The sequence below is a fragment of the Mobula hypostoma genome, chromosome 21 (assembly GCF_963921235.1).
Source record: "Mobula hypostoma chromosome 21, sMobHyp1.1, whole genome shotgun sequence".
NCBI classification, from domain to species: Eukaryota; Metazoa; Chordata; class Chondrichthyes; order Myliobatiformes; family Myliobatidae; genus Mobula; species Mobula hypostoma.
Window position 1 is genome coordinate 16667963 of NC_086117.1, and position 24001 is coordinate 16691963.

General features: G+C 39.8%; 2 protein-coding genes across 10 annotated transcripts in view; one reads left to right on the forward strand and one right to left on the reverse strand.

The window, feature by feature from the left end:
* LOC134359821 (kynurenine--oxoglutarate transaminase 3-like) overlaps positions 1–24001 on the forward strand; it is a 121218-nt gene that overhangs the window by 33556 nt on the left and 63661 nt on the right. The window lies entirely within an intron of this gene.
* Positions 1–24001, reverse strand: part of lrrc8aa (leucine rich repeat containing 8 VRAC subunit Aa) — a 52886-nt gene that overhangs the window by 23687 nt on the left and 5198 nt on the right. For 2 of the 4 annotated variants that reach the window (XM_063073513.1, XM_063073512.1), the window contains exon 2: positions 17774–17897. The exons of the other annotated variants lie outside the window; for them this stretch is intronic. The gene's annotated coding sequence lies outside the window, so the exon portion shown is untranslated. The remainder of the gene's footprint in view (positions 1–17773; positions 17898–24001) is intronic. 4 annotated transcript variants of the gene reach the window in all.

Below are 24001 nucleotides of genomic sequence, written 5' to 3' on the forward strand. Positions count from 1 at the left end.
ACATTTTGGCATCAGGCCTCCAAAGAACTAATTATTCTAATCACTTCGCAGGATTTCTAAATAGATAAATTTCACCTGTACCTAAAAGAAAGCACATTTTAGAAGAAACCTTTTCATACACCAAACACCTTAAAGATTAACTAACAACAATTCTCGAAGCTAAAACACATTTTATAAAGTTATTCTCTGAAGAGATAAATTCAGTGTAAGCATTTAGAAACATAGAAAATAGGTGCAGGAGTAGGCCATTTGGCCCTTCGAGCCTGCACCGCCATTCAGTATGATCATGGCTGATCATCCAACTCAGAACCCTGTACTTGCCTTCTCTCCATACCCCCGATCCCTTTAGCCACAAGGGCCATATCTAACTCCCTCTTAAATATAGCCAATGAATTGGCCTCAACTGTTTCCTGTGGCAGAGAATTCCACAGATTCACCACTCTCTGTGTGAAGAAGTTTTTCCTCATCTCGGTCCTAAAAGGCTTCCCCTTTATCCTTAAACTGTGACCCCTCGTTCTGGACTTCCCCAACAACGGGAACAATCTTAAACATAGAATATAGAATAGTATAGCACAGTACAGGCCCTTCGGCCCACAATGTTGTGCTGACCCCTCAAACTCTGCCTCCCATATAAGCCCCCACCCTAAATTCCTCCATCTTCCTGCATCTAGCCTGTCCAATCCCTTTAGGATTTTATACGTTTCAATAAGATCCCCCCTCAATCTTCTAAATTCCAGCGAGTATAAGCCTAGTCGATCCAGTCGTTCATCATATGAAAGTCCTGCCATCCCAGGAATTAATCTGGTGAACCTTCTTTGTACTCCCTCTATGGCAAGAATGTCTTTCCTCAAATTAGGGGACAAAACTGCACACAATACTCCAGGTGTGGTCTCACCAAGCTCCTTGTACAACTGCAGTAGTACCTCCCTGCTCCTGTACTCGAATCCTCTTGCTATGAATGCCAGCATTCCATTCGCCTTTTTCACCGCCTGCTGTACCTGCATGCCCACTTTCAACGACCGGTGTATAATGACACCCAGGTCTCATTGCACCTCCCCTTTTCCCAATCGGCCACCATTCAGATAATAATCTGTTTTCCTGTTTTTGCCTCCAAAGTGGATAACCTCACATTTACCCACATTAAATTGCATCTGCCATGAATTTGCCCACTCACCTAACCTATCCAAGTCACCCTGCACCCTCTTAGCATCCTCCTCACAGCTAAGACTGCCGCCCAGCTTCGTGTCATCCACAAACTTGGAGATGCTGCATTTAATTCCCTCGTCTAAGTCATTAATATATATTGTAAACAACTGGGGTCCCAGCACTGAGCCTTGCAGTACCCCACTAGTCACTGCCTGCCATTCTGGAAAGGTCCCGTTTATTCCCACTCCTTGCTTCCTGTCTGCCAACCAATTCTCTATCCATATCAATACCATACCCCCAATACCGTGTGCTTTAAGTTTGCACACTAATCTCCTGTGTGGAACCTTGTCAAAAGCCTTTTGAAAATCCAAATATACCACATCCACTGGTTCTCCCCTATCCACTCTACTAGTTACATCCTCAAAAAATTCTATGAGATTCGTCAGACATGATTTTCCTTTCACAAATCCATGCTGACTTTGTCCGATCATTTCACCGCTTTCCAAATGTGCTGTTATCACATCTTTGATAACTGACTCTAGCATTTTCCCCACCACCGATGTTAGGCTAGCCGGTCTATAATTCCCCAGTTTCTCTCTCCCTCCTTTTTTAAAAAGTGGGGTTACATTAGCCACCCTCCAATCTTCAGGAACTAGTCCAGAATCTAAAGAGTTTTGAAAAATTATCACTAATGCATCCACTATTTCTTGGGCTACTTCCTTAAGCACTCTGGGATGCAGACCATCTGGCTCTGGGGATTTATCAGCTTTTAATCCCTTCAATTTACCTAACACCACTTCCCTACTAACATGTATTTCCCTCAGTTCCTCCATCTCACTAGACCCTCAGTCCCCTATTACTTCCGGAAGATTAATTATGCCTCCTTAGTGAAGACAGAACCAAAGTAGTTATTCAATTGGTCTGCCATGTCCTTGTTCCCCATGATCAATTCACCTGTTTCTGACTGTAAGGGACCTACATTTGTCTTAACCAATCTTTTTCTTTTCACATATCTATAAAAGCTTTTACAGTCAGTTTTTATGTTCCCTGCCAGTTTTCTCTCATAATCTTTTTTCCCTTTCCTAATTAAGCCCTTTGTCCTCCTCTGCTGGACTCTAAATTTTTGCCAGTCCTCAGGTGAGCCGCTTTTTCTGGCTAATTCGTATGTTTCTTCTTTGGAATCGATACTATCCCTAATTTCCCTTGTCAGCCACGGGTGCACTATCTTCCCTGGTTTATTCTTTTGCCAAACTGGGACAAACAATTGTTGTAGTTCATCCATGCGATCTTTAAATGCTTGCCATTGCATATCCACCATCAACCCTTTAAGTATCATTTGCCAGTCTATCTTAGCTAATTCACGTCTCATACCTTCAAAGTTACCCTTCTTTAAGTTCAGAACCTTTGTTTCTGAATTAACTATGTCACTCTCCATCTTAATGAAGAATTCCACCATATTATGGTCACTCTTACCCAAGGGGCCTCTCACGACAAGATTGCTAATTAACCCTTCCTCATTGCTCAATACCCAGTCTAGTTGGTTCAGAAAACCATCCCCCATACATTCCAAGAAATCCTCTTCCTCACCACCCTTACCAATTTGGTTCACCCAATCTATATGTAGATTGAAGTCACCCATTATAACTGCTGTTCCTCTATTGCACGCATTTCTAATTTCCTGTTTAATGCCATCCCCAATCTCACTACTACTGTTAGGTGGCCTGTACACAACTCCCACCAGCGTTTTCTACCCCTTAGTGTTATGCAACTCTACCCATATCGATTCCACATCCTCCCAGCTAATGTTCTTCCTTTCTATTGCGTTAATCTCCTCTCTAACCAGCAATGCTACCCCACCTCCTTTTCTTTCATGTCTATCCCTCCTGAATATTGAGTATCCCTGAACGTTGAGCTCCCATCCTTGGTCACCCTGGAGCCATATCTCTGTGATCCCAACTATATCATATTCATTAATAAAAATCTGCACTTTTAATTCATCCACCTTGTTACGAATGCTCCTTGCATTGACACACAAAGCCTTCAGGCTTGCTTTCACAACACTCTTAGCCCTTATACAACTATGTTGAAAAGTGGCCCTTTTTGATTTTTGCCCTGGATTTGCCTAAATTTAGCACATCTTGCATCTTGCATTCCACAACATTAATATTATAAGGCATCTCTTCAAAGGCACCGTTTGAAAGTTAGTAAAAGATAATCGTTTCAGTTTAAACAAATTATGAAGGTATCAAGAAAGTATTTCATCTTTAGTTTTACATTTGACAAAAAAATGATTATATTTTGTTCCATCTGTTTTTTCTAATTTTTAAATCAAGTTTATGACTAACAAACACAAAATTATCACCACGCTATCTTCTTACTTATTAAATACCAAATACACACTTCTCCTGGCTTACACTTCGTGAACAAGCCCTCAGATGAGTACAGATGTACTGCTGGACACTAAAAGGGTAGAATTTTCCTGGTTAGGTAACCGATTGGAGACTTGACTGTGCTCTGTCCAAGTAAGCTGCAATTTTTCCAACTTGCAAAACTTTGCAACCTGCATGTTTGGAACAATATAAACTTTCCTAATATTTGTCCAGTCAGAAGACAGATCACAGTCTTTCACAAATAATTGTACTGGTATATGCTTCTAGCATCTACGAATAAGGCAGGTTGATGCCACTGAAGTATTGAGATACTTAATTGTCCATTATGTCATTTGTAGTTCAAATGGAGGTTAAATATTCCACAGTGATATCTGAAATAAATATCCTGAATTCCTCTGTACAACCGTCCACTATGTCATTCTAATGCAACATTATTTAAAATCAATTTGCTGATCAGTTACCCATGGCTCTGGGAAGCTTACTATGCAAACCGACTGCAGCATCTAACTCCATAACAGTAACTCCAATTAAACAGTCAAGCATTGAATGCAAAATAATGTCAGAACATGACAAAATACAAGTCTATGAATTTGCATGCCTTTTCTAGGTCAGAGAAATTGTTGACTTATCGTATTACCATTCACCTATTGAAAAATGTGAGATAATAAAGGGGGAATTAATTACAAGGTTTAGCAACAGCATTTAATATAAAGACTAGATTTTAATTTCATCTGAATATTTAAGTACAATCTAGTAGTGATTGACGACTGAGTTTCACAAGTTAGAATCCACAATAGAACATTACAACTTGAATACCAAAGGCATCTTAGTTAGCCTAAAGTTCCCAACATAGACCTTTCACTTTTGTATGTATGCATAGATGTAGTCTTCCAAGAACCTTGTAAAATGCACTGGTGATTGTTGGGAGGAGAACTTTATGTTGACTTGGTGTAATGATTCCTTGTGAAGAAGGTTTAGGCACACTTTCTCTATGGTGATGAGTCCAATTCAGTTTTAAGTAGCAATGTTATTCCTAAAGGACACAACTTATATAAGAAAGAGGCAGAAATCAATTTAAACATCTAGTAATTAAAAATGTTTTAAAAATTAATTTGAAGCCTTTATAAAACAAAACCAGGAAAGATGTTTCCTTTTCAGTAATGGCAGCCTTGCAAAATGCTGGCATGTTAGAAGTGGGCTCAAAACACACCCATTCTCTAAAGGAATAAAAATAGGTAAAGGTTTCTTCTTATCCAGCGGATTCTGATCCCCTGGAGTCTGGAATAAGTTCAAGTGCAAGCTATTTTTAACAACAATTTTCTTGTACATGGCTTACTAGGTTTTATGCTTTCACAACACATGCCAGTCGGTGATAATAATCTCGATTCTGATTCTCAAAGCACATCCATTCTCTTAAAAGAATAGAAATAGGTAAAAGTTTCTTCTTATCCAGAGGATTCTGAACCCCTGGAGTCTGGAATAAGTTCAAGTGCAAGCTATTTACAACAATTTTCTTGTACATGGCTTACTAGGTTTTATTATTTCAAAACACATGCTGGTCGGTGATTATAAACCCGATTCTGATACTGAAAACAAAGTGAAAGTCAATCTGAGCCAAAACATTTTCCAAAGATTGAAGACAAGTATGGTGTTATTTTTACAACTGTCAATAATTTGAAGAAAATCACCTGCTCCATGTAGATGATGTAATGATTTAATTCTGACCATAAATGTAAAGAAATTCAATATCTCATTGGCAGATTTGTATCACAAAACTAGATTAGTATAAATAGCTGACAGACATTTTACACCTTTGAAAACAATTGAGATTAAACTGTCACTTTACCTGGGATATTAAAAGGAGAACAATAGCATTTTAAAGTGCTCCCTTTCCCGCCCCCACCATGCATGCATGATATTATTTCCTGGGTGATATATAAAGCAGCACAATTCAACAAAGAAAAACTGACATATTCAAAATATTTAAATCTTCAAAAATTTGCTATTGGTTTAAACTCTACTCAGCAGCTTTCTAATGCCAGCAATCAAGCTTCTGTGAAGACCAGCCTGACAAACAACCACACATTGTATATAACCAGATGAAATAAAATTATTATTTTTGATGGTTCTTCAAAATGATCTGCAATTCATGTCATTTGAGAGATCTTAAGACTAAACAACATCGAAAAACTAAAGAGAAAAATATGCATTGCCATGAGACAGTACACAAAATAGATATTAAGAGCTAAAAACTAATGATTAAATAAGTTTGATTACACCCTGAACTACTATACTATGATAAAATGCACCTTTAAATGTATCAATACAAAGAAGCCATGTACTGTTGTTGAGGTGGAGAAGCTTGTTTATGGGTGAGGTTTGAAGTTCTATCAGATCTTCTGCTAATTCACTTCAAAAAACCCAGCCAGATTTTCCCACACAGAACGTTCAATGTGACCAGTAAAGACTCAGTTTCCAATCAACAAGAAGTTATTGTACAGTGTTGCAAAGCTCTTGACTCGTCACTTGAAATAGATACACTAAACACTCTCACCCCAAACTGGCCTCTCACCACAGTGGTACAAGTAATCAATGACAGAAGAGGTGAAGGCTTAATTTCAAGGCATGCAATACAGTTAGGATAGAACAATAAACATAAATAAATATTCATATATTCAAACATTTTCCCTCCAAAATATTTCATGGTAATTATTTATTTATTACCATGAAATGTTTTGGAGGGAAATTGTTTGAATGTATTCAAATTATAATGACAGTCTTCTATCTCAAGCAGAATCATATGCAGCTTTGCTTCAAAAGGTAGCAAAATTTGCTTAAAGAAAGCAACTCAGAATCAGAATCAGGTTTAACATCACCGGCATACGTCATGAAATATGTTGTTTTGCAGCAGCTGTACACTGCAATAGTTCAACGTCCAATCAGAAATCTGATGGCAGAGGGGAGGAAGCTATTCCTGAATTGTTGAGTGTGTGCCTTCAGGTTCCTGCACCTCCTCTCTGATGGTAGCAATGAGAAGAAGAGGGCATGTCCAGGGTGAAGGGGGCCCTTAATGATAAATGTCGCCTTTTTGAGGCAATGCTCCTTGAAAATGTTCTGGGGTTGCTGGGGAGGCTAGTGGCCATGATGGAACTGACTGAATTCACAATTTTCTGCAGCTTATTTCAATCCTGTGCAGTGCCCGCCTCCCCGCAACACATAGTGATACAGCCAGTTAGAATGCTCTGCACAGTATATCTGTAGAAATTTGCGAGTGTCTTTGGTGTCATGCCAAATCTTCTCAAACTCCTAATGAAATACAGTTGCTGTCGTGCCTTCTTTGCAACTACATTTGATAAGCTGGACCCAGGATAGATCCTCAGAGATATTGATACCCAGGAACTTGAAATTGCTCACCCTTTTCACTACTGATCCCTCAATGAGGACTGGTGTGTGGGCCGTCGTCTTACCCTTTCTGAAATCCACAATAAATTATTTCCTATTCAAAAATTTAAAAAGTGAACAAGAAGGAAAAGACCTGAAACTGCTGGAAACTGTTGGCATTGAAGCTTGAAGTACCTGGCAACCCCACCAATATTGTCTGTGGAGATGTTGTGAACATTATTCCTAATGACTGCTGATTTCTTTCTGCTTACCTCAAGTTATCTATTAAAAAACAGCAAGCATATATTTAAATATGATAAATATTTTTGTCTTCAATGTCATGAAATTTGTTGTTTTGTGGCAGCAATATAGTGCAAAGATATAAAATTATGATAGATTATAAAATAAATGAAGGAATAACAAGCTGGTGTTCATGGATTGATGGACCCTCAGAAATCCATTTAAGGAGGGGAAGAAGCTGTTCCTGGATTGTTGAGTGTAGATCTTCAGGTTCCTCCTCCCAGGTACCACTGCAGATACCTCCTCCCTGATGGTATTATTGAGAAGAGGGCATGTCATGGATTGTGAGGGTACTTAACTATGACTGCCATCTTCTTGAGGCATTGCCCCTTGAAGATGTTCTCAATGGTGGAGAGAGTTGTGCCTATGATGGAACTGGTTGAGTCTACAACCCTCTGTAGTTTCCTTCGAACCTGTACATTGGAGCCTCTATAATGGGCTGTGATCCAACTGACCAAAATGTTCTCCACTATACAGTACATATAGAAATTTGCAAGAGTCTGTAGTGACATACTAAATCTTCTCAAACTCCTAACGAAGTAGAGCCACTCACATGATTGCATCAGTGTTTTGGGACCTGGAAAGATCCTCTGAGATGTTAATATGCATGAGCTTAAAGCTGCACATCCTTTCCGCCACTGAGCTCTCAATGAGAATTGGTGTGCATTCTCCCAAATTTCCCTTCCTGAAGATCGCAATCAATTCCTTGATTTTGCTGACAGTGGGTGGGAGGTTGTTGTTGCAACACAACGCAACCAGCCAATGAACCTTATTCCTGTATGCCTCCTCATTGCCATCTGAGATTTTTACCAACAACACTGGTGTCGAATACACTCTTTTCGGGCTTCCAGCTGGGTACAGGTATCGATTTTAACCGACATTTCAACAACAAAATCTGCCATCTTCATCAGGGATGATGCCTAGGCATGTCTAGTGTAGTGGTGTATATATAACCGCGTCATCCATCCCACTTGATTGGTTAGTCCTCATCCAATCAGGTTTCTGTTGTCTCACTTTGTAACCAATCGAATTCCAGTTCTTCATTAGAGTGAGACCTTCGTCTTTGGATTCTTTTTCTCTAGTTTTATTTCAATGGCTTCCTTCACCAGGCAGTCCCAAAAGTCACTGATACAGCACAGTAGTTTTGTGCTGTAGAAGTCAATCCTATGGCCATTGCAAATACATTGTTCTGCTACTGCCAATTTCTCTGGATACACCTCCCATGCTCCTTGATGTGGGTTTCCACTGTGTACCTCAATTGGCCGATATGCGTTGCTCTGCATTCAGAGGAATCCTGTAACCACCAGCTGTCCTGAGTCCCAGGTCACCCTTGTCCTGCATAAGCTGTGATTTGAGTTTCCTTAAGGGTTTGTGGACGTTATTAATCTCGTATTTCCCACATCAAGGAGCACAGGAGGTGTATCTGTTTGGGTTACCCGGAGAAATCAGCGGTAGCAAAACACTGTATTCCCAAGGACCACAGGATTGACTTCAACAGCACAAAACTACTGTGCCATACAAATGGCTTTTGTGACCAACTGGTGAAGGAAGCCATAGAAATAAAACTAGAGAGAAAGAATTTTAACAAAGATGAGGGTCTCGCTCTAAGTAAGAACAGGAATTTGATTGTAATCAAGGTGGAACAGCGGAAACCTGATTGGATGAGGACTAGCCAATTAGATGGGATGGACTATGGGAGTATATATGCCACTGGACTAGTCATGCCTAGATAACATCCCTGATGAAGATGGCAGAGTTTGTCATTGAAGTGTCAGCTAAAACTAATACCTGCGCCTAACAGGAAGCCCAAGAAGAGTTTATTCATCATATATGCTAGGAAAGCACTAGATTCTTTTTCAATACTGGTGTCATCTGTGATTTTATAATGGTGTTTGAGCTGTGCCTAGCCAAACAGTTATAAACGTAGAGAGAGTAGAGTAGTGGACTAAGCACATATCCTTCAGGTGCATCTATATTGATCGGCAGCAAAGAAGAGATGTTATCACCAATCTGTATTGACTGTGGTCCGATGAGGCAGTCAAGAATCCAGTTGTAGAATAGTAAAAGTTATTTTTAAAAGCAAAAAACTACGTGAATGCAACTGCAAGACTTTTCAGCAAAAGCATAGCACCTGGTGTGTCATACACAACTACAGCGAAAGGTTAAAAATCAAGGGTAATCCACGGTAGCTCTAATCTAAACCAGATGTCCGTGTCTCAATATACGCCATGCAAAAGTTTAAGTTGCTATACAAACAGATGATCTTCCATTAAACAAGAGGAAATGTAGTCACCTCTTCGAGAATGCAAGAGTTTATATGATGCTGGAATAGTTAAACAAATATTGGAGGGTAAAGAAAACAAATTAAAGATTTTTTAAATTGCTCTCCCCTCCCTCATCTCTCCACAGACATACTTTCCACATGTTGTCTCAGAACCACACATTACCTGCAAATAACATCTTTCAAATCCCATATGACTGGAAAAACTTCATCGTGATCCACACTTAAAATATTTTTCTTTCTCTTCTGCCACCTGGCTTTCATTCAATGCCTCCCACACTACAGCTCCCGACGGCTGAAATTCAGCAAGGCAACTTACTAATAAACAAGCTATAGCAACACTTTAGCAACACTCATAAAATGCTGGTGGAATTCTTGCTCTTCAAGACCTTTCATCAGGACCCAAAATGTTGACAGTTTATTCCCTTCCATAGATTCTCCTGATCCGCTGAGTTTCTCTAGCATTTTGTATGTTACCCTGGATTTGCAGAATCTCCTGTGTTTTTCAATCCAGAGTTTCAGTTATGTGGCTCAGTTTCAGTTATTTGTCATACTTTGGTTGGTACTCACACTGCAGTATTGGATGGTTATTAACCTAAAATGATAACTTTATTTGTTTCTCTACAGTTACTCCCTCAACTTTTCCAGTACAGGTTTCCCCCGCCATCCGAAGGTACAGCGTTCTTATGAAACGGTTCGTAAGCCGAAATGTCGTAAAGCGAAGAAGCAATTACCATTTATTTATATGGGAAAATTTTGTGAGCATTCGCAGACCCAAAAATAACCTACCAAATCATGCCAAATAACAGTAACATATAGTAAAAGCAGGAATGATATGATAAATACACAGCCTATATAAAGTAGAAATACTTTTCCACTATCATTACCGAACTGTTCTCCGTAGCGAAAATCTCACACAAGCGCCGTCAGCAGAAAATCTCACGCAAGCGCTGTTGGCAAAAACACGGCGCAAGCACTCTCCAGTAACCTTTAAGCTATGAAGCTGCCAAATCATACCAAATAACACGTAAAAATACACAGCCAATATAAAGTAGAAATAATGTATGTACAGTGTAGTATCACTTACCGGAATCGGGAAGACAGCGCCGAGCACACGGATGATGGTGCGTTAGACTGAGTCGTCGCAGGTTGGATGGTGCAGTGACCCCCACCCTCCAGGCCGCCGAGCAAAACATTGCCATGAAGCATGCAGGGGTGCAGCGGTAGCCAGGAGGCACACAGCACATCTTTAAGAAAAAAGCCGAAACAAACATGCTGATTAATTAGGTGCCGCCCAGCACGTAATTGACGGCCCAGATCAGTGCCGATTTCCAATTGCGTTGTCTCTGATCTGGGCCGACAATTACGTGTCAGCGGCACCTAATTAATTAGCATGTTTATTTCGGCTTTCTTCTTAAAGATGTGCTGTGTGCCTCCCGGCTACCGTTGCATTCTCCGCGAATTGGTATCTGTCCGTGGCCTGGAGGTTGGAGTGGTGGGACACTGGGGTGTCATCTCGTCATCTGTTTCCATTAGAGCAGGCAGCTCATCTTCTCCTATGCCTCGATGTCGAAGGTTGAGGTTCGTCGTCTGCTGTGGCTGATGTGTAAGGCTTGCATGACTGCTGAGCCTCGTGCAATTTTCTATCACACAGTTCTTTGTAAGGACTCAAACCATCATGCAAATATTCCCTAAACCAACGTACTCTTTCAAAATTAAAGTCGTACTTTATCATTACTCATTCGGCTTCGATTGTTATCCTTTTTTCTTCCAATTGCATCAGCTCTTCATCTGTCAGTTCTTGGTCATGGGATGCCAAAACCTCTTCAACATCATGTTCGTCAGCTTCCATAAGCCAAGCTCACTTTGTCCTTACTTCGTTCACCACGAGTGAAACGCTTAATTATGTCTAGTTTTACGCTAAGTATAACACCCTTACGAGCTCTTTTAGGCTTTTCCGATACCATAGAACTCATCTTGCAAATGGCTGCTCATAGGCACGTGTTAAAGCAATGTCGTTCCGAATCCGGGGAGAGTGGCTGCTCAGGGCACACGCTGCCTTTTATTGCGCGCTGATTTTTTTGCGTGATTTTTTTTTCACGCGCTTTCTTTTCGTAACAGTGAAAACACCTTCTGAAAGCGAAAACAGGGTACTAATGTAGGTCTTTTCTAACAGTGAGGTTTTGTAAAGCGAATGTTCGAAAAGCAGGGGACACTTGTACCATTTATTTATATGGGAAAATTTTGTGAGCGTTCGCAGACCCAAAAATAACCTACCAAATCATGCCAAATAACAGATAAAACCTAAAATAACAGTAACAGAGAGTAAAAGCAGGAATGATATGATAAATACACAGCTTATATAAAGTAGAAATACTTTTCCACAATCATTGCCTGAACTGTCCTCCGTAGCGAAAATCTCATGCAAGTGCCATCGGCAAAAACACAGCACAAGCTCTCTCCAGTAACCTTTAAGTTATGAAGCTGCCAAATCATACCAAATAACACCTAAAAATACACAGCCGATATAAAGTAGAAGTAATGTATGTACAGTGTAGTATCACTTACCGGAATTGGGAAAGCACAGAGCACACTGATGGTGGTGTGTTAGACTGAGTCATCGGAGTTTGGGTGCTGCAGTGGTCCCCATCCTCCAGGCAGCGAACCAATACCGACTCGCGGAGAATGCAGCAGTAGCCGGAAGGCACATAGCACATCTTTAAGAAAAAAGCCGAAATAAACATGCTAATTAATTAGGTGCCACCCGGCACGTAATTGTCGGCCCAGATCAGTGCCAATTGCCGATTGCATCACCTCTGATCTGGGCCGACAATTACGTGTCAGGCGGCATCTAATTAATTAGCATCTTTATTTTGGCTTTTTTCTTAAAAAGATGTGCTGGGTGCATCCTGGCTACTGCTACATTCTCCGCAAATCGGTATCTGTCCGCGGCCTGGGGGTTGGGGTGGTGGAACACTGGGGTGTTATCTCGTCGTCGTCTATTTCCATTAGGGCAGGCAGCTCATCTTCTCCTATGACTGCCTGCCTCGATGTTGAAGGTCGAGGTTCACCGTCTGCTGTGGCTGATGTGGAAGGCTTGCTTGACTACTGAGCCTCGTGCATTTTTTTATCATACAGTTCTTTGTAAGCACTCAAACCATCCTGCAAATATCTCCTAAACCGATGTACCCTTTCAAAATTAAAGTCGTACTTTATCATTACTCATTCGATTTCGATTGTTATCTTTTCCTCTTCCAATTGCATCAGCTCTTCATCTATCAGTTCTTGGTCATGGGATGCCAAAACCTCTTCAACATCCTCTTCGTCAGCTTCCACAAGCCAAACTCACTCAGTCCTTACTTCGTTCACCACGATCAAAATGCTTAATTGTGTCTAGTTTTACACTAAGTGTAACACCCTTATGAGCTCTTTCAGGCTTTTCCTCATCTTGCAAACGGCTGCTCACAGGCATGTGTTTAAGCAATGCCGGCAAGATTGCAGTTCCGAATCTGGGGGAGGGCATCTGCTCGGGGCACGCACTGCCTTTTATCGCGCGCTGCTTTTTTCGTAACAGTGAAAACACCTTCTGTTAGCGAAAATAGGGTACTAACGTAGGTCTTTCGTAACAGTGAGGTTTCGTAAAGCGAACGTGCGAAAAGCGGGGGACACCCATATTTCGTTTTATTGTATAAAATATGATTGACCATATTTAGAGCTGCATACTTATATGTGGAGGCCAAAAAATTTTAAACTTCCAAATTATCAAATTTGATGTAGGATACAAGACACAATCTTTGCAACATCTTGATCAGGCGTCAGATTCCATTTGGAGTCCGGTGGGGTGAAGCAAGATGACAAATTCTATTTTCCAAATTTATAAGTGTGGCAATTTTGTGTTTCTGATATATCGAAGGAAGTCTGTACTTCCATTTAACAAAAGATGTATTCTTCTCAAAGCTAAGCTTACACAGCATGGAACTGATCCTTTGGCCCACCATCAAGCACAGTTTACTCTAATCCCATTTTATGTTTCTCATAGTTCCCTCAGATTCTACCAATCACTTACACTCTGGGGACAATTAATTTACTAATCCACATAACTTTGGAAACAAGAGGATGTGGGGAAAATCTAGAGTCGCAGGGAGAACATGCTAACCGACCAGAGGTTGTGTTTGAACTTGGATCGCAGGAGCTGGGGAGCAACTGTGCTACTGTGTTCTTTTAGACAGGCAAAGTACTCAGGAATATGCGGAAGTGAGTAGAATTACAAAGTAAGTAGATTTACAAAGTAATAAGAACAGACTCAATGGCCCAAAAGATCTCCTCCTATGCTATAACATTGTTGCTGTTGTTGTTGAGTGCCATTGAGTTGTCATCAGGTTGATAGTGTATATAGGGTTTTTGGGGCATGATAAGGACGTAGATTGCCAGGCCTTCTTTCTGTACAGATAAGATACTGCTTCTGCCCAGGTTGGGACCTGGCCAATTTGAACTCAGGATCAACCGCCTCAAAGTCCAGTACTGATGCCACTACATCACCAGCTGGCTGTGCTATACCATACATCCCACTAAGAAGTTTATTCAAAGTACCTGATATTTTCACAGCCATCAGTTATCTCAAAGTTGCTGAATGATACATAATCTCTATTTTCCAGACTCTCATAAACTGAACAAAAACCAACACTGACAAAAATATAGAAAATAATTATCTTCTACATATCCAATATTTTGGTTGGTCATTATGATCATCTACAATAAAACATACAAATTATCTGAATCAGAATCAGGTTTAATATCACTGACATGTTGTGAAATACATAAAAAATACTGTAAATTACAATAAGATAAATATATTAAAAATAAATTAAGTAAGTAGTGTACAAAAGGAGCAAAAATAGTGAGGCAGTATTCATGGGTTAGTTCATCGTCCATTTAGAAATTTGATGGCAGAGAGGGAAAAGCTGTGTGTCTGCAGATGTACCTCCTTGGCCTGTGTATTTTGATAATTAGCGCAATTTTTTTTGCTGAACCTTACGGTCTTTGCTGAGTGGCCAAAAAGCCTGAACAATACAACGTCAACAATTATCCATTAAAAGTTTCTATGCCACGACAGTCGTAATTCAAATCTTTGGGTTTATTTCCTGTTGCAAAACTGATATATCACTATGATTTTTATTCCCCCTCACGCCCTGTTGTCCAAATGTGCTTGATTTAGTTTGGCAACAGAAAATTGCTGTGTAACCATGTTTCATGCATACTCAAGTTAACATACTAAAATTGTATAGTAATAATTGTCTGTTGAAACTTATTTTAGTTTGAGCCACATCTCTCAGCTTCTAATAAAAGATTGGCCACGGACCAATACCATTAAGTAAGGGGTCCGTGGATGCCAGGTTGGGAATCCCTAGAGTATCCCGGATGAAAGGATCCTTAGAAAGCTGAGAAGTTACATCTATTGAACAAGAGGTAGGCTGTTTAGTGATCTGGTCTCCCTGCCCAAAGAAATGCAGTTTAAAGTTCACCAAATTGACTCCTGGCCTGGTCGATTTATGAAACTGCTGATGTTACTCTGTCAACCTTAGAAGAATGCAAGGTCATCCCATTGACTGTACAAAATTCTTAAAAAGGCTTGATAGGGCAAGATACCGAATTGATATCTCTCCTGAGTGGGGTGTTTAAATCCACATTACAGTCTCAACATTCAAGTTGGCCATTCAAGACAGAGATGGCAAGGAATTGCATTATGCAGATAGCGGTAAATTTTTATAATTCAAGAGGTCTATGAGAGCCTAATTGCCACAGATGTTGAAAAAGAGATTGATAGATTTTTTAAATATTAAGCAAATCACAAGATTATGTTTTTAGTCCAGTAAAATGGCACAAAGATAATAGATTGGCCACTACTTTATAGAGATGATAGAGGAAGTACAAGGGGCCAAACACTAATAGATAAGAGATTTCTCATTTCAGAATCTATAAAACTATGTTAATTTTTTTCCTAGCAGGATTTTGGTAGCTTGCAAACTTGTGGCCACTTTAATTTTTTGCCTTTATATGGTTTGAGGACACCAACAGGAATTAGATGCAAACCTCAATCATTTAGAAACTGTTAGTATTGACAAATAGGCCATTACTCAGTTGTAGAGTTTCACAATAGTCCCCTCAGAGGTTCTTAACCATGATATTGAAATGATTATACCCATCTATCCAGTACTGAATATTAGCATTCATTGGCAAAATTCTGGAATTATTTCCATTTGTATAATGTTTAAAAGATCCAAAAGTAAGAAAGACTTGTCAAATGCTTATCTCATCCACAGATAGGCAAATTTATGTCTCAGTCATATTTGTCTCAGACATTAGTTTTAAGCACTTCAAAGATGCAAAGAACCAGAGAAGTTTGGGTAAGGAATTTCAGAGCACATGGTCTAGATTAGAAATTTCAGAGCACATGGTCTAAGTTCAGCTATCAATGGTAAGACTTGGAAAGAAGCATTCCACAAAACATTATAGTCAACAACAGGGAAAGTTTGTGGTGGGTGGGGACTATAGTGCAGGATAAGGTTACACCACCCAGTGTATTTTAAATAATTTATATAATTTTAACATAATTTATGTTAACTTAAATCTGTTATATATGTACTATGTTCTGTGCTGCTGCAAAAACCTAAATTTCATTGTGTTTATACCCTTTGTATATAGATAGATACTTTATTGATCCCAAAGGAAATTACAGTGTCACAGTAACATTACAAGTGTACAGATATAAATATTAGAAGAGAAGTAGAAAGAATAAAAAATAAGTTACTACAAACAATCTAACAGGAGGGCATGGGGGGGGGGGGTCATCAATTCCCTGGCTATAGATTGGCTCATTATAGAGCCTAATGGCCAAGGGTAAGAATGACCTCATATAGTGTTCTCTGGAGCAGCGCAGTTGTCTTAGTCTATTAATAAAAGTGATCCTCTGTTCAGCCAAGGTGGCATGCAGAGGGTGAGAAACAATGTCCAGAATTGCTAGAATTTTCTGTAGGGTCCTTTGTTCTACCACAGCCTCCAGCGTGTCCAGTTTGATTCCTATAATGAGCCAGCCTTTCTAATCAGTTTATTGAGGCTGTTGGCATCACCTGTGTTGATGCCATTGCCCCAGTACACCACCGCATAGAAGATTGTACTGGTGACAACAGACTGGTAGAACATGTGAAGGAGAGTCCCTCATAGGTATATATACCCATGACAAAACACAAACTTGAACTTTTTAATCACAGAAACAAATAGCTTTGCAAGAAGTTATCTAACAGGATTAAACAAATTTAATAGAAAAATAGTTCTGTTTATAGTAATGAAGTTCCTGCTTTGTAGTTTTATACCTATCTTAACTGGTAAAAAAAAATTGAAAGAGATCACTGAAAACCAGCACACTTGGGTCCATGCCTTATTGTTCTTTGTGCTGGACCACTCAAATCAAAGCTCTCAGTCTGATGTCTTTCATTGACTACAGAACCAGGAATACAAATCCAAAGCACTTGGGTACCTTCTTACACTTTAGATTCAATGTTTCAGACACAAAGAATCAAACCATAAACACACAATGATTTCTAAGTATCATACGCAACACTTGCACTCACAGTGCAGTTATTTTCTGTTCACATATAAAATATGACTAACTGGACTTACTAAGAAAAGGACGGCCCAACAAAATGCTCGTGAGCACACACTCTGCCTTGAAATGGAGATCCTATCCAAGCTCTGATGAATTAAGAGCTGAGGAGAGAAATCTTTGAAGCTGGACGTTAACTAAAGCCAGAAATTCATTCAATTGTTCCTGTACTTTAATCCGCAGCTTGATATCATTGTTAATATTGTCTAGGTTTACAGCAGGTGTAATGGGCCAAATCATACTACAAGTGTCTTTATTTACAGTGGTGTATGATACACTTACACAGGGTGATACACAGAAGACAGAACATAATTCAATTCATAAACCATTGTGCTCATATGGTTTAGGATTTCTATTAAACTGTATCACTGCCTGTGTCTTCTTGAATAGAAGAATATTAAAGTTCTAGTTGTCTCTTAATATCTATGATTGCTTAACATGTAGATTATGTTACAAAGACAAATTGCTCAGATTTTTTTCTCTCTGGGAAATAAAAAATTCACTGTAAACTCATTATTTTCATGCTCCATTTCTGATGAATCTATTATGACTTGGTTGTACACAAAGTTGATTTTGCAAATACTGTCTAGTAATTCAACTTTTATTCTCACTCACCGTGTTGCTGGTTGTTATCTGTACACGGTTGCTCTGTGTGTTAAGCAAATAGCCTTCTGTGCTTGATTCCCACCAGCTCTGGGCACATTACACTCACTTACTGCCATAGGAGCAGTTGCTGGCACTAAAATTTTAAAGACAGAAGAAAATCAAAAGAGGTGAGATGGCAAAGTAGTAAAATGTTTGGTGTAACTTTATCTTACAGACTGTGCAGACTTTGCAGACTGTGCATTTCATCCTTAATCCCAAATATCAGTCACTCAATTTAGATTAATGTCTGTTTTCTGACAAGTCTGAGGGGAAATCTGATAGAAATACATGCGGGATCTGGATAGAGCGGATAGTGAGAGCAGTTCCCTTTATTTGAGGGGTTGAGAAATAGAAGTAAAATGTAAAAGACATAAGAAAAAGGGAAGGTGATTTAAGAGTGACCTGAGGAAAAAGTCTTCTTTACACAGCATGTGGCTGGAACTAGGATTATAGTGCCTGTAGATATGATGGAGGCAGGTTTCATTATGGCTTTCAAAAGGGAACTGGATAAACAAATTCAGAATAAAATATTTGCAAGTCTACAGTGAATGGGCTGGTGGGAGATTCTAGAGGACTGCTCTGGTAGAGAGTCAGTTTCCATGCAATGTCTGAAAGGCCTTCTTCTATACTGTAACCATTCTATGCTTTCCAAATTCCAGTGTTTTATTCTGTACACATAGTTCTGAAGAACCAAAGAGAAACCCTGCAACAGATTTAGAAAGTGTGACCTCTGAATCATTTTAAGTAGTTTATTTACTACTGTTATCCCTACCCCTGTATATAACAAGTGCAGAAGTATATAACCAGAACACTGATATAAATACACAAATGTTCCAAAGCAGTGCCTCACTTAGAAAAGCAGACCAATAAGAAATATCATGATTATAAAGCTCAACTTTAAGGTTGTCATAACTGGAGGGGTCGAGGAAGGGTATGGTAGTGGGGATAAGTTCCCACTACCAACTAAATGCTCTCAATTGTATGCATTTCAAACAACCAAATCCAACTCCTGGCCCTCATGGGGGTCTTAGCTACTAAGCCTGTGGGAACCGTTAGAACTGACAGGAGGGGCAAAGGCAGGTTACTGGCACCTTAAAACCAGTTGCTTCAAGCAAACAGGACTTGTTAGTTGTGGTTGGTAGCTCATCTAGGAGAAGGAAAACTCTGTTCTCAAACTTTCACTGCCTTTTGGCTATACCAACCCATGGAGAAGGCTTCAGGAGTAAACCCAGAGGAAAAATCCAGAACTGGAACTCAATATAGGCATTCCTATATTGAGTTCAACACTGACTGCAACTCCTGAGAGGTTGATGGCGCCAAACTGTATCAGTATCTGATGTTCTTTTGGATTCATCAGCTGTGTGGAGAAGGGGAGCCTGCTGCATGGGCAATAGCTTGGTCTCCATATCATACCCCCCGGCTTGTGTATCAACTGAACATAGACAGCTAGACACATCCATGGTCAACCGCGACCAAAAGAGGGCCTCAATGCACAACATGGAAGGCTTGACAAAACATGAAAACCAGCTGACAAATACGAACCTAACCAATCTCTATAATTCTTTGTCAGACACCACCTTTCCAGGTAGAGCACACGTTTCACCAGATTTTCATTAAAATAAGGACAACAAATACATGTGACAAATCTTGTGGGGCTTCTCAATGCAGCCTGATTGTCTTCTGTCAGTGTTAGTACCAAGAATTAAATTAAATGCTTATGGCAAAATCTACCTAAAGCACTTAAGGTTTCATCATTAACCTTTTGGTTACATAGTTCAATATTCTATTGATCTTACTTAATGAAGATCGCAGTAAAAAAAAGATTTATCTGGTGCATGTTCTACTCCAGAATAGAGCAACTACAACTGATGGGAAAGAGAGTTCAGTTGAAAACAGAAAAATGTTCTTCATCCTTTTAATTTAATGATTTTCAGCATTATATAACAACAAACTTGGCCCTCTGGCAGGAATTATATTAGGAGAATTCAGCTAACTTCAAGTAATTTTTTTGCTTCCGATTTGATGGTTCTTAGGGTTTGGTGACACGAGCCTGAAGTTTTTTTAAAACCAAGTTATCTTCTAGTAGTCCATTTAAAATGTGTGGGGTAGCCAATATTAAAATGCTATAAATGGAAGGCCAATACTTTCTCCTGCGGGGGGAAGAGAGGAAAACCAGAGGCAGGAGAATCAGATGCAGTTGAAAAGAGGTGAATCTGCTCTGGAGGCTTGGCTTCTTCACATGTGTTACAGGGTATCAAAAAAGCTACACACATTTTTTTTGCACTGATCACTGGCATCAACCACACTGGCAAGCTCTACATTTTTAGCTCATTAAAGGCTAACTGTATCTCTGTGTCCATTTAATAGTCTCCAAAGCTCAATGCTTACTAGATGACCTTTGCCTAGAATTTGAGACTGAATAATTGGGATGAACTTGACATTAGACAACAATCCAAGATGAAGATTCAGTAACCGCGAACAAAAATTCTTAAATATGAAGCACACTTCCTCACATTTGTAACCAAAAACATAAAGTTTTGAGTGGTAGAGATTCCATTAGATGGCACTAGCTGTGCCTTTAGGAAATGTCGACTGTACAAATCTCTTACTAGCTCTTCTTTCAGTTAGTCCTGATGAAGGGTCTCGGCCCGAAACATCGACTGTACCTCTTCCTAGAAATGCTGCCTGGCCTGCTGCGTTCACCAGCAACTTTTATGTGTGTTGCTTGAAATTCCAGCATCTGCAGATTTCCTTGTTTGCGTTTTTAAATTCACTACTGCAAAGCCCCTTCCGGTGATGCCTACACTGAAGAAGTTTAAATCTTCTCTTCGACGGGGGTTCAGTGAAACCATCTCTCACTGCTCTCCATCTGTAATTTCTTCAGCTCTTAAACTTTTCGATCACATTTTGACTCAGACCCGCTATCACAGCTCTCATATCCCTTTTGCCAATCAACTGTCCAGCTCTTGGCTCCATCCCTCCCCCTCCTGTCTTCTATCATTTCGGATCTCCCCCTCCCACTTTCAAATCTCTTACTAGCTCTTCTTTCAGTTAGTCCTGATGAAGGGTCTCGGCCCGAAACGTCGACTGTACCTCTTCCTGGAGATGCTGCCTGGCCTGCTGCGTTCACCAGCAACTTTGATGTGTGTTACTTGAAATTCCAGCATCTGCAGATTTCCTTGTGTTTGCAGTTTTAAACTTAATACCATTCTGGTTTATGATCAACAGCCACCTGGTTAAATATGTTTTATGCAACATTAAAGATGCACCAATATAGCAATCAGTTTGGCTCTTTAACTTACAAACCCACACTCTTAACAGCAAGAATAAATTAGTTTACAATACCTTCAAACAATGGAGTTAATGATTAACCTTTATAAATCTACAATAGTTATATAAGTTAATATTAACACTCTGATTACTTACTGTGAAGATCCTGCTCAGCTGTACAAAAAGTACTTATAATTGTTCCAGTTTTTAATAATAGTCTCAAAATTACATTAAGACAGGAAGGAAGGGAATACAATTCCATATACGCCTTCATTTTCAAAATGGATATCCTGAACGAAAATCTGGTTTCGCAAAGGATCAGTCACTGTTACATTTCTACACTGTGACTCTTCTTGAGACTCTTACCTTTCTCGTGTCTATTCGAGAAAAACTTTTACAAATTGGGCAGAATGAAACTTTATAAATACTGCATCTTATAACAGGTCATCTCTCCATATTGCTGAGTTTGCAAGTTTTTATACTTGGTAAGGCACGGCAGCACTTCTGTTTTCTTAGAGGTTTGCACAGTTCCACGTCAGGAAAAACTTTGACAAACTTCTAAAAATGCATAGTAGGGACTAATCTACTATCCAGGCCATACTCTCTTCTCAATGGTGCCATTCGGAAGGAGGTATAAGGGTCTTGGGTCCCTGATCAAGGAACAGTTATACCCTTCAGCTACTAGGCTCCTGAACCTGTGTGGATAACTTCACTCACCTCCACAACCTACAGACTCTCTTTCAAGTACTCTACAACTCATGCTATATTGTTGTTATTATTATTATTATTTTTGTATTTCCCCTGTTTGTCTTCTTTTGCACGTTGGTTTGATTATGTGTAGTTTTTCATTGATTCTTTTGTATTTCTTTGTTCTACTATGACTGCCGGTAAAAAAATGAATCTCAGGGTAGTATATGGTGACATGTACATACTTCAATAATAAATTTACTTTGAACTTTTGACAAGTTCAGCCTGTTTCTGTAAATAAAATTAAGAATAGATTTATATAAATGGAATCAAAACCTGAGAGGGGAAAGTAGAGATTGAGATGTGAATGTTGGAGGTATGATTAATACATGTGCAGAGGACATGAAAATTGCTGTTGTTAATTGTGAGGATAGTTTTGGGTTAAAGAATACTATTGATTTGCTGGTAAACTGGGCAGAGCAATGGCAGATGGAAAATCAGGCATTCTGTTAGGTCTTGAAAGGGGAGACCTACAACACGAATGCAGGGACAGGGCCAGAAATGAGGAACAAAGGTACCTTGGTATGCAAGGTCATTGATTTCTAATGGTGGAAGCGCAGGTCGAGAAGAGGAAGAAGGCAAATAGGATTAGCTGGGGCATAGAATACAAAAACATGAAGGTCATGGTACAACTTAATAAAACTATATGGTTTGACTAGAGTACTGTGTGTGGTTTTGAGTGCCACACCATTGGAAGAACTCACCTACACTAGAGAAAATGCAGAGGAGATTTACTACACAAATTTTAGAACGTTTCAGTGGTGAGGAAAGACTGGATATACTTATTTTGTATTCTTTGGAGTGGAGAAGGCTCAAGCGGGAGCAAAGAGATGCATACAAAATTATGAGAGGCACATATAAGATGAATAGTGAGAAACACTTCTCCATAATAGACACCTAATATCAGAGGGCACATGTTTATGTTGAGGACTAAGATGGTTAGAGAGGATCTGAGGATTTTTTTCTACCTACAGTGTGGAGACTGCAATTTGCAGCATCCTGCTTGGGAAAGTGTTAAGGCAGCTACTCTCACAATATTTGAATAATATTCAAATAAAGACCAAGAAACTGATTGTAGACTTCAGGAGAAGGAAATCATAGGTCTATTAGCCAGTAAACATCAGAGGTGGAGAGGGTCAGTAACTTTAGGTTCCTGAGTATCACTAAATCAGAGGACCTGTCTTGGACCCATCAGATAAATATAATCGCAAAGAAAACATAACAGTGCCTCTACTTCTGCAGGAGCCTGCGGAGATTCAGCATGTAGCCAAAACCCTTTGCAAACTTCTATAGACGTGTGGTGGAAAGTGTGCTGACTGGCTACATTACAGCCTAGTATGGGAACACCAATGCCTTTGAGTGGAAAATTTGACAAAAGGTAGTGAATTCGGCCCAGTACATCACAGGTAAAGCGCTCCAACCATTAAGCACATCTACATCGTGGTTCATTTTGGTAGGTCAAATTTGACGGCAGAATATAGCATTAATGTAACTCTTGGCAGTGTGGAGGATCAGAGGGATCTTGGGGTCCGAGTCCATAGGATACTCAAAGCTGCTACACAGGTTGACTCTGTGGTTAGGAAGGCATACGGTGTATTGGCCTTCATCAATCGTGGGATTGAGTTTAAGAGCCAAGAGGTAATGTTGCAGCTATATAGGACCCTGGTCAGACCCCACTTGGAGTACTGTGCTCAATTCTTGTCACCTCACTACAGGAAGGATGTGGAAACCATAGAAAGGCTGCAGAGGAGATTTACAAGGACGTTGCCTGGATTGGGGAGCAATCCTTATGAGAATAGATTGAGTGAACTCGGCCTTTTCTCCTTGGAGCGACGGAGGATGAGAGGTGACCTGATAGAGGTGTTCAAATTAATGAGAGGCATTGATCGTGTGGATAGTCAGAGGCTTTTCCCCAGTGCCGAAATGGCTAGCACGAGAGTGCATAGTTTTAGGGTGCTTGGAAGTAGGTACAGAGGAGATGTCAGGGGCAAGTTTTTTTTACACAGAGAGTGGTGAGTGTGTGGAATGGGCTGCCGGCAGCGGTGGTGGAGGTGGAAACAATACAGTCTTTTAAGAGACTGCTGGATGGCTACATGGAGCTTAGAAAAGTAGAGGACTATGGGTAAAGCCTAGGTAGTTCTCAGGTAGGGACACGCTTGGCACAGTTTTTTGGGCCGAAGG